Consider the following 14,256-nt stretch of genomic DNA (forward strand, 5'->3'; position numbering starts at 1 on the left):
AACTTAGTCAAGCGCCTACCCTTGACCCAGCCACTGGCCAGGGGAACGGGATGGATTAATTGGCCAAGGCCTAGTCCAGGCCCCTTTCTAGACTGATTACAATAGCCTGCAGGGTCAGATCGGCTGACTGGCTTAAGAAAATCAGTGCGTGCTCCACATTGGTGCTTGGTGTGGAGTCAGTGACTGGGCAGGTAGGCACTCAGGAAGAAGGCAGAGCAGAGAGATTCTGGAGAGGAGGCCAGGAAATGTCCAGTGGGGACGGAGCGTAGCATGGTTGTTGTAGATGTGCTGGTGGGAACACAGCAAAATACATCCAGAATGGCAAGAGGACATTGAGTTACCAGAGGGTAAGTTGCTGATATCGTTTCTCATGCTCCCCAAGCCAAAAGCAGTATAGAATATTTTTAGCAACGTGTGTTTAAGAAACTTTCTACTTAATAGCTCTTCCTCTTCCCCTTCCCCCTTTTATTTCCTCCATTCATTTCCCCTCCTCTTCCCTTCTTAAACGGTTTAGTCTTAAAGCCATTAGGTAGGGCAGAAAAAAAAAAGGTACATGTGTAAGGAGCAGGATGGAACTCAGGTGACCCAGGCCAGGTGTCAGAGCCCAAGCAGGGTATGGAAGGTGCCTGCAAAGAAGACACGTCTTGCCTAGGGTGTCGAGAGCCTGGCTACAGAGGAGGGCATCCAGCAGAAAGACAGCGTGGCATGGAGTATTGCAGGCGGGGGACTCAGGAGGGCGTCTGCTTGGGGTGAGTGGCTTGCTGTAGGGAGTCCAAGCCATAGGAGAATGGTAAGAGTGTATCTACAGGAGGGTCTTGGAGTCAGAGCTCAGCAGCATGAAGGTGACACCCATGTGGGAGAATAGGCAGCCATGGTTGTTGGAGCCCAAACTGGGCGAACAGTGGAGGTGAAGATGAAAGACGAATTGCCCACAGCAGGTGTTTCAAATAAGTAAATGTATTAACGATATGGAAACTAGGTTTTCCATCATCCAAGCCCCAAATATGGAATATATATATATTACACATATATACACCAAATGTATATAATATATATTCCCTAACTCTACTCACCGGGAGGCCCTGGAAACAGCACTACCCCAAAAGAAGTTAGTATACCTAGGACCCAGATCTTCCTTCTAAATATGGGTTTCCTCCAGGAGGAATCTGGGATCCTTGGAGAAATGTCTCATTGTATAACTGGGCAGAGAAATTAGAAAATGAGTGTTGTGGCAAAAATAAGTAAAAACTTAAAGAATGACTGGAACGTGCTACGAGGACATGGAAACCAACTTGCAGAGGCTTCCATTAGTCATACGGGAGAATCAAAGTAAATAACTAATAATTATAAGTAATTTAATTACAAAGTAAACAATTTTAAATCATTTCATAAAGAGTGACATATGAAATGCACATACACTCATACACACATATAAATTGAAAGTTCAATAAGGAAGGAAGGAGTGGGATATTGATATAGTTTCAAAATAACTCCCAACAAAATGCTTATTAATTACAAAGAAGAAAAGAATAACTTGACAGTGGAGAAGCCTGGCAGATACCACTTTAATCAAGTGATCAAAGTGAACACTGTAAGTAAAGAGATACCACGAACTCATGTACCACCTGATAGAATATGAGAAAAACAGCATCACTTCTGTACGAAGTCTGCCAAAGATGTACAACCTGAAACTAACCATGAGGAAACACAGACAAACCAAAATTAAGGCATATCAACACAATAACTGGCCTTGTAATCTTCAAGTGTGTCAAGGTCATGAAAATCAAAGCGAGACCAGAGCTGTTCAAGACTGGAGCAGACTAAAGAGACAGGAAAACTAATTCAAGGTGTGACTCGGAACAGGATCCTTTCACTACAGAGGCTGTGGTCAGGCCAAGTGACTAAACCTGAAAGCAGGCTGCAGATCTGGTGGTTCTGAGAATTCATCACTGTCAATGTCCTGCTTTGATGGCCCACACTTACGTAACGAACAGTTGCTTGTAAGAAACACACACTGAAGTATTTGGAGGTGGTGGGGAAGACGGTTCGTAACTTATTCTCCAACATTTCAGGAAAAAAATTCTCTGTACCAGACTTGCAACGTCTCTGTAAATTTGTGACTATGGCAGTATTTTCCCAGGTTTTCTGTGAGAACTAAAATTGATGGTAGGCAAAATAGCTATTCATTCAATGCATTTTTGGGATGTGTTTAATCTATTAGAAGTGGCCAGACACCCACAAATAAAACATGCTGACCATTGTCTGAATGGGTCAATCCAAGGTGCAGTAGCAGTGTTGCCATATAGTGGCACAGAGGAGGGAGAAGTCATTTCTGATGAGGATGATTAAAGCCAGCCAAGGAGTCATACTGAAACAGTTGTGCTAAGGGGAGAAGGGAGGCTGGATGTCCCAGAGGAGGGAAAGGATCAAACACTCAAAGACGAAGCTGAGTTTGCCTTCTGTTCTTTTCTGTTTCTCTCTCTCTCTTTTTTAGTTGAGAAATTGGGTAGAGAGTGATTGCATTAACCAAGAAAGAAGACTAGATAAGGAGTTGTAACAGATATCCCTAAATATACACCTTTCATTTTACAAATCAACATATAATAAGGAAAGCATCCTAAACTGAGCAAAGGGATAGATTTTCAATAAAAATCTTGAGTATTTGCATTAAAAAGTTACACTTTTTAAAAAAAATATATTGTGTCAAATTCTTTTTTTTTTCAGGTTCATAATTTCTTGTGCAAATTGAGTATCCCATGATGAGTTGGCATTAGCTTCTCCCGACATGGGTTAACAGATGAGGTACAGTTAGAAACCGTTATGTTGCTTTTGCAGCTGGAGTTTTCTGAGACCTTAACGTGAAGTATAAGACCAGCAGAGCAATGCCTCCATATGTGGCCAGTGCACATTTCATTCTACCTGTGAGCGTAAAGAGTTGAAATAATTTTTGATTCGAGTGAAATGGAATTGGGCATCAGTTTCTGGACCTGCCATGATTCAACCTTGCAAAAAGCAGGAATTCTGCAGACTGTTTCAAATTCTTGATATGTTTAATTAAATGTGAAATTGTAGTCATCTAATACTTAAACAAAATTATGCTGATATTAATTTGATCTTGGGTTAGGCAAATGCTTTTAAACAGAGATCAAATAAAAAGACCCACAATGAGAAAAGGTTATATAAAAATGAAATAAACTGGGAAGATATTTGCAATAAATATATGAAAACTTAAATGTCCTTAATAGTTATAAAAACACACTTTAAAATCAATAAAACACACCAGAAAACTGGGGAAAAAGCTGTGAATAATTTTCAAAAGAAAATATAAAAATGACCAATGAAAATGAAGAAAAAGTTCAAATTCACTAATAATTTTAAGTAAATTACACACATTGCTTTATTAATAACTATTCTAAAATATATTAATGTAGGTAATATGAGGTAAACACCTATAGTTAAGGAATTTTTTGGTGAGGAGAGGGAGCAGGGTATTATGCAAGAGAATAAAATTTGAATGGATTTGGTGAAACTCCCCTCATTTCTAATATTTTTTTATTTATATTAAAAGCTCGTTTCTCTAGAATTATTGAAGCCTGAAAATCTCCTCAAGACTTTATTTTATACATAGTTAAAGCTCTTTAAATGTTGAAACATTTTCCTAAAAATAAAAATGCATTCTTTTTTTTTAATTTTAAAAATAATACACACCTATCATAGTAGATTCCAATAATGTGGAGGAATATTAAGGAAACAACACACATTATTAACACTAGTATTATTTGTGAAAACCACCATTGACATTTTGTACACATCCTTCCAGAAAGTTTGCACTCTAAACTTTTGCTGTTTAAAAGCAATGGTTTCTTCCCTTGAGTTGCAGAGATTAGAGGCATAAAACTTCACATTTTTCAGTCCCCAGTCCCCTCCCACTTCTCTCTTTCCCATCCCCCCATCGCACCAGGTTTCTTATTTCCCACCAGGCATCTTTCACATTTTAACCCAATTTAAACCCTCAAACAATGCTGCAGGGTCAGTATTAACCATTCCCGTGTTAATAGTGGAGAAAACTGAGTCTCGGGATTGTAATTGTCTTGCAGTTCAGTGATTTATTTTTAAGGTGGAGCTGAAGGTCAAGGGCAGGTCTGTTAGATTTCAAAGCCCTTGCCCTGTCTCTGTGCTCTGCTGATATCCCACCTGTGGTCAGGCGTGCAGCATAGCAAACTTCAGGTTAGCGTTTGAAATGGAATCAGACTGAATCAGATGTTATTATAGCATACTTTTAAAAATACTGTGTTAAGCTGAGCTTGCTACTCTGAAATAAGAGGATATAGAGCAAGTGGAGAGTAAAACGGAAGAGGTGAATGTCTATCAGACCATTTCTAGAGAAAAGACTAAATAGGTTTGACTTGTTTAATTGATAGAAGAAATTGAAACATTGAATACATTTTGTTGGTTATAATACATGTTTATATAAGTTAAGAGGAAGACATTAATTTAAATTAAAACAGAAATATTTGAATACAAGGAATGATCCTTTCAATGTCAAGATGCCTTCTCCTGATGCACTAGGGTCCCCACCTCTAGCGATACTGTGTAATGAATACATGTCCACCTTTCTCACACAGTTTACACAGTTACATACTGAAATCAGCATTAGACTTCATCAATTATCTAATCTAGTAAACAAATATTTATTGAGGACCTACTGTGTGCCTGGCACTGTGTGATCTGGTGTAAACAAGCTGACTCAGACCATATAATTTTTTCAAGTGTTTTCTAGTCTAATTACAAAAATCCTACAACATGTCTCATACCAGTGATTTTGTTTGTTCTACTGACTCTGTTCTTTACTAACTATATCTATATTCTTGACCTGCTTAGTTTGTACAGCTCCACAATCTCTTTTCCTAAATCCTGGTGAGATAGATTTCAAAGTTCAGAATTCTTTGGATTAAAGAAAGGTAATGGGGTAGATATTCTGTATATTATGTAAAAGCCCCTGGAGAATCAGAGCAGTATTTTATAATCAAACACAGCAGCATGTCTTCAGTGAAATGCACGTATGCGTACAAACACAGCCTCGTGTTAGTTTAGTTTGTGTTTTACTGCCATATAAGTTCAAGTTAGGTCGATTTTTATCAACTGAATTACAACAAACCAAAATACCTTTTGATTCTCACAGCTTTTTGTATATCAGAATACTGATATGAGATTGTGTAGTACATTTGCAAGGAATTCTTAAGACTCAGACTTGCAAAATAGGTTCCCAAAACACTAAGGTACATATATGGGATTTAGTGAAAAAGGGGCACCACTGTTCTTTACAGTTCTCATAGCCTTTTATAGCTTTACCGTCTTCACGCATCTACAAGAAATGCAAGTATTGTTTCCGATGGAACCTGTTTATTGCAGACTGTCTTGGAAAACTTGGGTTCTGTGAATAGTCCCTGAGAAATGCTACCATAGTGATATGAAGACAGCATCACTTACTCTAGTCCTTACCCTTATTTGTTCTTTTGCATTTTTAAATTCATGGTCGACTAAATTATATGGCCTAAATGAAGCACAGATATAAATTCCTAGAAAATACTAGTAAATATTCCGAGGTGACAAGGACATCATCTGCCTTTTACGAAAAGTGCCTGACAGGAGAGCACCCTCTCCAGAGCCTCTCATTGCACGGCTGCCTCAGTCCATCCAGTTTCTAGAACAGAAATCCCATAGGCTGGGTGCGTTATAAATAACAGACATGCATTTCTCCCTGTTCTGGCTTCGGGAAGCGTCTGGTGATGTCTTGCTTCCTCACTTGAACCTCCATCCCTGGGGTCTCTGTTAGGAGGGCCCTGCTTCCAGCATGAGGCCCCCCCTCACGACCTAATCAGCTCCCAGAGCCCCACCTCCAACCCCACCATATTGGGGATCAGGATTTCCACATATGCGTTTTTTGGAGGTGGGGAGCATGAATATTCAGACTATAACAACAACTGTACATGCAGAAAAGTAGCAAAAAGCATACACGGTATGATCTGAAGTTTGTAGGGCAATTCCCCGGGGACGTAAATACTTCTTACTAGCCAATGTAGTTTATTAATCAGCAACTTCATCTTTGTGGTAAAGAGGGACCGTCTTTCCTCTGCCTTCCTGGAGGGCAGGCCAGCCGCCCGCCTTGGAGGGCAGTGCGACCTCGCTGGGACAGTATGGGACTTCCTGAATGGCATTACCGTTTATAAAGGAGTGAGCAGCACAGCAAGGGTGACACTGAGTTGCATAGAAGAAAACCAGTAATGAAGGGGAGGGAGGTGTCCATGCCAGATGATGACAACCTTACAGTTTCGTCAGGGTTTAGTCCACTTTACCTGGAGAAATACCACTGTTTGGCAAATGTAAATAAGAGTTTGGAAATATGATTCAAACAAGAAAAAATCACATGCTAAATAAAAAGTTACAAACTAAGGAAAATTCTACTTTTTAAAAAGTATGTGAAATAAAATATTGTGCAGTCCATTCTAATTGGCTACAGAATACTTTATCATCAGATATTGGTATTTGGAAGGAAAATTTTTTCACTTATATGAGCCAATAAAATTGTATGAATAAAACTATTTACACAAACCTATTCATCTGAAGCTTTGTATATGTTTAGTCTGTGGCGCAGTGTTTTCTTAGAAATGACACACATCAATTGCTTCAATGAAGAAAAGGAATATTCACATTTAAAAGTCAAAATCACTTTTTTAAAATGAAAATTTTACCTGTTGTATAATAGGTAAACTATTGTGAAGTGTAGTTGCCTGTTTAACTTTATATCTGCTTTGATTTGGGCAGTTTAGCTAATTTAAATAAAATTTGTGAAGTTAAGCACTTTGAAGAAAAGGAATAGGAGAACCTAATTTAACCTAGAGTGTCTCTTTTATTCTTCGGTTATTCATTTGAAGTGCCCTATCAGCTTGAGCTGACCAACTTCAGTCATTTTTACCCTTTTATTTTTTTTTCTCTAATGTAAACTGAAATTCCCCGCTGTTCATGGTATTTTAGTGTTTAGCATCATTTAATGAGCAGGTGTCATTAAACTTAAAAGGTCCTTTTCTGTGTATCTCTGATTAGTTAGTAAAGGAACCAAAGAATTTCTCTTAATATATTTTGATGTTGGTCTATTTTACATTTAAGTGCTTTTTGATGAAGTAGAAAATAATAATTTTGGTTAAGGTAGGATGGATTCTGTCAAGTGAATATGTGTCCTAGTTGTAGAATATAAATTGTTTACGAGTGTCGTTATATGATATTTTCTCTAATAGATTTATGTATATGGATTTCTAATAATTTATTATACCTTAATTCATTTTTCTGCAAGAATAGATATAGGTAATTTTAAAAGGTGCTTTAATGTCAAGGTTCACACAAACCTTATTGTAAAGGCAATAGTTTAGTGAGTATATAACATCAGAAATGAAGTCTTTAATACTAAACTTGTTAAATCAAACACCTTCATAATACACTTAATTGCAGTTTCTTTTAAGTTGCAATAAGAAATAAATGATAAAGTGGAAAGAAATAGTAGCGTTCATTCCTTACACACTCCCTGGTTGATGTTCACATATTCTGTACCTGACATTGCTGATACTCTATTATTAGTTCTAATTTTGCTTTTAGAAAGATAAGAATATCTGTAAGATAAATAGCATGGAACCAAAATAATGAGGCTCAAATGCAAGCCAAGGTCAGGTCACGTGAAATAAGTTACAGATGGCATGTGTGACATGAACATTGGTAGCAGGTAAAAGGTGTAACAGTGCTGCCTGCTGGTAGGAAGTAGTAGTGTTTACAGGGTAAGTGAAAATAGATGTCCTTAAGCAAAGTGTAAGTGATACACATGGTTACATAGCATTGCTGTTATTGATACCTAGGACCCACGGTAGTCTTTGCATTAGTATTAACAGAGTTTTTATGAGAGTCGAATTTCTGATCTGAGACTTCTGTTTTGTTTTGTATTTGGAGAATATATTTAAGTAGTACACTTGCTCTCTCTTTGTGCTCATGTGGTGCTCATACAGTTTGTCTTAGGAGTGTGAGTGGCCCTTCTTTGCTGTTACTTTATTTTTTACAGTCAGCATTTCGAAAATACATTTAATTGAAAAATAAAACCTTGCCTGTGAAAGACAGCTAACAATTTTAGTAATAGATAGCTGGATATTTAGTCCAGTAAGACCAAGTATGTATAGAAAAAGGTGTGATATATACATATAAATATATATGTATATATATGCAACGATCAACATATGATGAGTCTCATTGGCAAACTGAACACCAGACTGCTTGAAAGCACTGGTGTCAAAGTTTTAGCAAATTGAAAATCAAGTGCACCTCTGTGTAGAGTTTATTTTTCCCTGTCCACTTCAAATAAGCTCAGAGTTTTCTGTGCTAGGAATAAACATTTTTGCTTTGGCATGTATATTAGTTTATTGTCCAACAAACTAATTTTGTTTATAGTCTTGAAAAATAATTAAAGTTACGTTTAACATTAACTCAACTGAAAGTGAAGCTTTAACTTTTATAACCGTGGTTAGTTTAATATTTGTTAAGCAGTGTTTTTATGGGCATGGCATGGTAGACTTAACTAAATGTGATGATTTCTTTATTCTGATTTGAATCTTTCTTGTACACATTATAGCTTTATTTCCAGATATCCATTATATGACTTATTAAAACACCAGGCACTATAAAAATAGTTGTTAGAAAATGAGGAAACTGCTCTTTCATTATGTATAACTTTCTCACTTACATAATTCTATTTCCAACCTGAAAAAGGTTTGAGTCAAAACTAAATTAACGAAGAAGATAAAAGAGAAAGTGTTTTTCAATATCCCAAATGTGCTTTTTCTTTCTAGAGGCTAGAAAAAGTACAGACCATACTATCTCTTTCAAGTCATAAATACACTCTTTATAAGTTGTGTCTCTTCCTCTCGTTTCCTTATTTCCCTTCTCCCTCTCTCCTCCCTCCTTCCCTCCTCCCTCTTCCCACGTTTCCTCCTCCCTCCCTTCCATATCTATGTCTGTCTTTATACAGTATCTTTCCCTATGTTACTGTACGTGAACATGGCCATTAAATTATGACTAAGTAAAATTGGAAACATTTAAATATTTTTTGAGAATTCCACTTGTTTTGTTAACTTGTAGATTGAGAACAAGAGGGGGGGAGAGGGAGGAAGGAACGACAAGGAGGAAAATGAGAGAAAGAATAAGGAAAGAGAATAAGAGAGAAAAGGTAGAGCTAATAGCAAATGAAATGGAAATAAATCCGATTACATTGTATGCAAATTTTGTGTATCAGAGGAAGGTAAAGTGTGAAAACTGTCTAAATGTGTGAGAAACTGATATTTGCATTCTTGAAATAATTTCCACAATCTGCAAAATCAATTTTTAAATAGTAAATAAAATATTCATGGAAGGTTTAGTGATATCCAAAAGATAAATAGTTTGAATTACAGTTTAACTTGCTTTACTAATAGAACAGTCACGTATCAGACCACCAAGGAGGTGTTTCAGTAGCTTAGAACATAGCAGTGCAGTTCCTCGGTTGGAATGTAGCAATGTTTTGGAAGTTTCTACTAGCTTCCGGATGTGCAACAGTGTCAGAACCTGGTGCTAACAGCAGTCTGCCCTATGGCCTTTGTCATCTTAGGTTCTTCACCTAAAACTGCTAGAAATAGTTTTCAGAGAAGGGACAACAATGCTTTACATAGTGAGAAGTGCTAGTGCAAATATTATATCATTCTTTTTAACAATATGAATGACCATCTGTTAATACTTTTCCCTCAGCAGCCATCAAGGAAAAAAACAATCACATATATGAGCAAACAGTGTTTTTCTAAAGTATAAGTCCTTCTTTATTTTATTTGTGTGAATATTTAACAGTATTTTTCCTGTGTACTTATGGTATTTTATAAATAATAAATGCATGTTTAACTCTAACACATTTTAAAATTTTTCTTAAAATGACATATAAAATTTTTTTCAGATATTATGGAACTATTTTTCATCCTGTTTTATTCCTTACAAAATATTAAGCTGAATATTTCAGTAACATTTTATTTGTAAAACAAAACAATAATAATGGTAATTGAAATGCTTTATTTGCATATTTTATTTATGAACTTTGGTACTCACATATGACATCAAATTATTCTTATTTTTATTTTTTATCATAAAAAAGCATCAGAAACATAACTATATCATAACATAGCCTTATTAGCAGATTGGGCTACCATAATTTAAAATACAATTTTCACCCTTACTTTTTGTCCTTTATTATTTTTTAAGTCAAAATTTATGTGGGAATAGTTTGCTGCTATAATTCCTGAAAATCTTAAAGAGTAAAACATGTCAGTATTCTAATTCACATCTTGCCCATAATAAGTAACAGTGGTCATGTCCCCGGCCCCATACTAATAGAATGAATGTGTGTCCTAGCTTTGCACATCATTGGCAATCTCTTATTTAAGGAAAAGCACTTGTTCATTACAAATGCAAAGTGGCAAGAAGAAAGCAGAGCTTCGTGTCTGCACGTGTGCTTTAGTGCTGCCTCCTCTTCATGGCCTTGCTGGGAACCTTTGTTTTTTCTTTTGCTGGGATTCTAAAGAGTTCTATCATTTCTCATTAATGAAATACCTTTTAAATGTAAGGGTGAGCTGTTTATTTGGTTAGAGAAAAGTTACCTTTTTTGCTTAATTACCATTGATTTAGCATTTTTGATATCTTTTACTGGAAAGTTTTGACCATTGTTTTAAAGTTTGAGTCAACACTAGACATTTTGTTGTTGTTGTTGGAAAAAAATAATATTGCCTCAAAGAATCTGATAACAGTTAAATGATTAAAACTTGTTTAATAAATTACAATTTTTCATTAGAGATATATATTCTATTCTAGCTGTTATTTTTCTCCTGAGCTAATCATTATACAAATTGGATACCCCACTCAGTGATATTATTTCCTACTTTAGCCAGATCTAAGGATGGAGTGTATACAATGCTAAGCTTAGCTATAGATATTTAAAAATCTCATTGTTGTATTATAATCATCCTGCATTGTGATTAAGACAAAAATAGTTTTATCTCATCTTTAAAGAACTTACAAAAAAGTGAGTTACTTCCACTAAAGAATAAACTTGATGCATTTCAATGAATATTTTATTGACTCAAACTTTTTTTCTTCATATGAATATTTTAACTGAATACTTAACTCTTCTATTTTTCTCACACTAATTGTTAACTGGCTGTGTACCATGGCAAGTTACTTAATCTGGCTCTGCCTCAGTCTCCCCCTTTGTAAAATACAAAAGATAATAGTCTTCACATCAGAGTTATTACTAAAGGTTTTTTTCCAAATGTTTTTTTTTTTTTTTCCATCTCCGGTTTCTTAATTTTATTTTATACACAGGTCAATGTTAACTTTCCTAAAATGCCTCTAATCTTATCATTCTCCAGCTTTGATAACAGTGTTGATACTCCTGTTGACTAAGAAATACAGTTGGGACTCCTCCTGGCGTTCAAGTCCCTCCAATTTCCAGCGCAGCCACCCCCCACATTCCGTCCGCTCCTGGCGGACTCGCGGGTCCATTTCGGTCACTGTCCGTAGCCCGTCCTGCGATGCAGCTCATCGTTGTATTTTCAGCGTCGCATCTCTTTGCTTGGAGTACTCTCAAGCATACTTTTTTTTTTAACAGAAATTCTGCTTATTTACTGGCAGACCATTTCCAATCCTGGGATCTCTTCCACGTAAGCTTCCTTGATCTCCCAGGAGATCAGAGAGTTCAGAGTTCAGAACTCACACCATGTGGCATTTGTACTCTCATCTTCTACCTTGTCTTCTAGGTAGGTTAGATAAGACCCATCGCTTACCTGTGTTACCTAATGGGAAGTTTCCAGGGCAGAGCCTAGATTGTGTTTCACTATGGATTCCTCTCCTGCCTCCTCACAACACCTAACACAGTACTCTGTGTATAGAAGTTGGATGGTACCTAGTTGGCTAGGGAGACATTGTGACCTAGCAGGAAGAACACAGACTGTTGAGTGAAAACACTAGAATTTGAAGACTGGATTAAATATTGTTTGACCCTGAGCAACTTAACCTGTATGTGTCTCAGGAATATTATTATCTATTTTTAAGGCTAGGTGCAAGGATTGGAAATAATGCTTGTAAAATATTTATAATATGCCTGATATAGTAGATGCTCAATAAATATTTGCATTTGTACTTCATGTGATGAAGTTTCTTTTACCATAAACTATGGGAGTGCCTGTGAGATTGATCACTGCAGATACACTAGCACAGTTCACTTCTGAATAACAGGTAATACATTGTCTTGAGAAAACAATTATCACTGCTTTTGGAAAAGATATCCTCCTTACATATGGCCACCAAAACTTGTTTGCATTTCTCAGCTATTCCCTCTCTGAACTACCCCTTTCAACAGAACTGCTCGAGTCGGTAGCTAATAGGTGAATATAGCAATGGTCAAAAAACACCGCTCCACCTTCATCTATTAAGTGTTTGATTCAGTGTTTGAAGCCTTTGACTCTCTGCACATGTACTAGCAGATACAACATTGTATAGAAACAGATCCCATTCTCACTGAATTGACATTTTGGGACAGGAGGGTGAAATACATACCTAAATGGCTATGAATAAAATGAACGTGGAGAAGGTATTAAGGTTGTAATTTAATTGCAGCATTGGAGCAAAGCTCAAGTGGCGACCACAGCACTTTGTGTTGCACTATTTCACACCCTCAAATGGGGAGCCTGTTCTTTACCTGGCTCGGAGTTTGGATTACTGAAAGAATGTAAGACTGTATTTAGACTTATGGCAAAGAAAGTGGGATAATTCTCAAGCCTGTGTATTTATTAAAATGCTGATTAAAATAAATAAATACATATAAATGAAATTGTTTTCCCCACTCAACTTCCTGACAATGAAACAATATACCTGTAACTCGAGTTAGCCACACAATTGAAAGAGCATAGAATTCCCTCTGCAATTATGATTTTTATGTACGCTTAAATAGAAGATCAGCATAACACTAAAAATATGGATATCTATTTTTAAATAAAGAAATTTCACAGGACTGCTGTAGAACAATGCAGGCAGTTCAGCCATGTTTCTGTTTGTTAAAATATGTTTTTCAGCTTTTATCTGTTTGAAATGGTGGCTGCAATTTGGTAAATGCCACCGATTTGATTGTGGCAGTGTTACAGTTTTGATAGCACTGGGCATTTCTTCCTGTTAGTTTATTCTGCTGCTTTCAAGAATGGTATTTAATCAGTGTCCTAGCTCATTCGATGTGTCTTGCTTATAGATCCCTTTGCACCAGAGAGAACAACCAAGTCTTCTAGAAGCTGACAGTTGTCCAGGGGATTTACAACTGATCATATCCAATTTGGGAGAAATTTGACCTTTCATACACTCTTTTGCATAATTATTTCCGAGGAAAAGCGAGAGAGGTTGTAATAGAGCTCAATGCATGGCACATAGTAGGTACTCAGTATGTTTTAAAAATAGATTTCAATAAATAAAACAAAATGTTTCCTATGTTAGTCCTGGAAATGTGCTTGTTTTGAATTATCAGTTATACAACAATGGCATCACTAATAGGGCATTCAAGAAACTAAAAGGTTTGTAAGAATTTGCCATTAGAAATAAGAAATTATAGTAAGGACAAAGGAAATATCACATTCTGGTTAGAAATCTATTTCTAAACTGACCTATTATTTTGGAAGGCAAGTTAAGATTTTTCACTTAGTGCTATCCCCCTACCCCATCCACATACCCAGCCATAGGGTTATAAAAAGAAGAGAGTTTGATTATGTAATGTAATGTAGTCAGAGTCTTTTACGTTAAGCAAAATTTGATTGTGAAAACGAATATGCAGAGTGTAACATTTTCTTTAATAACCTGGAGTTATTCCCAGGTGATATTGAAAAGTGGTATGCGGGTAGTAAAGAGTGGGAACTTCCAGGAACAAATGAGTTGACAAAATGGATATATACTTCTTCCTAATACATTTGTGTGCAGGGGTGATTGTTTGTGTACGTTGAGAAGTATTTGCATTAGTTAATTATTTCTTTTCCTAGTTTGTGTCACCTTTATAAGTGCTTAGTGAAGCTTGCTATAAATTATTTAGGCCTGAACTGAAGGTGAATGTCACGGTAACCAGCCAAACTTGACGTACCGATTCAGCTTTGTGCGGAGGCACCTATGGCT

At 36.3% G+C, this 14,256-nt stretch overlaps 1 protein-coding gene and 1 pseudogene across 4 annotated transcripts in view; one reads left to right on the forward strand and one right to left on the reverse strand.

Annotated features, from left to right (window-relative positions):
• The window catches only part of FOXP2 (forkhead box P2), a 632,923-nt gene that overhangs the window by 343,542 nt on the left and 275,125 nt on the right, over nt 1–14,256 (forward strand). The window lies entirely within an intron of this gene.
• On the reverse strand, nt 2,819–2,994 carry LOC308492895 (ATP synthase membrane subunit K, mitochondrial-like; annotated as a pseudogene). The gene has a single exon. The product of its transcript is annotated as an ATP synthase membrane subunit K, mitochondrial-like (transcript).

The sequence above is a fragment of the Rhinolophus hipposideros genome (assembly GCF_964194185.1).
Source record: "Rhinolophus hipposideros genome assembly, chromosome: 25".
In the NCBI taxonomy this organism is placed as follows: Eukaryota; Metazoa; Chordata; class Mammalia; order Chiroptera; family Rhinolophidae; genus Rhinolophus; species Rhinolophus hipposideros.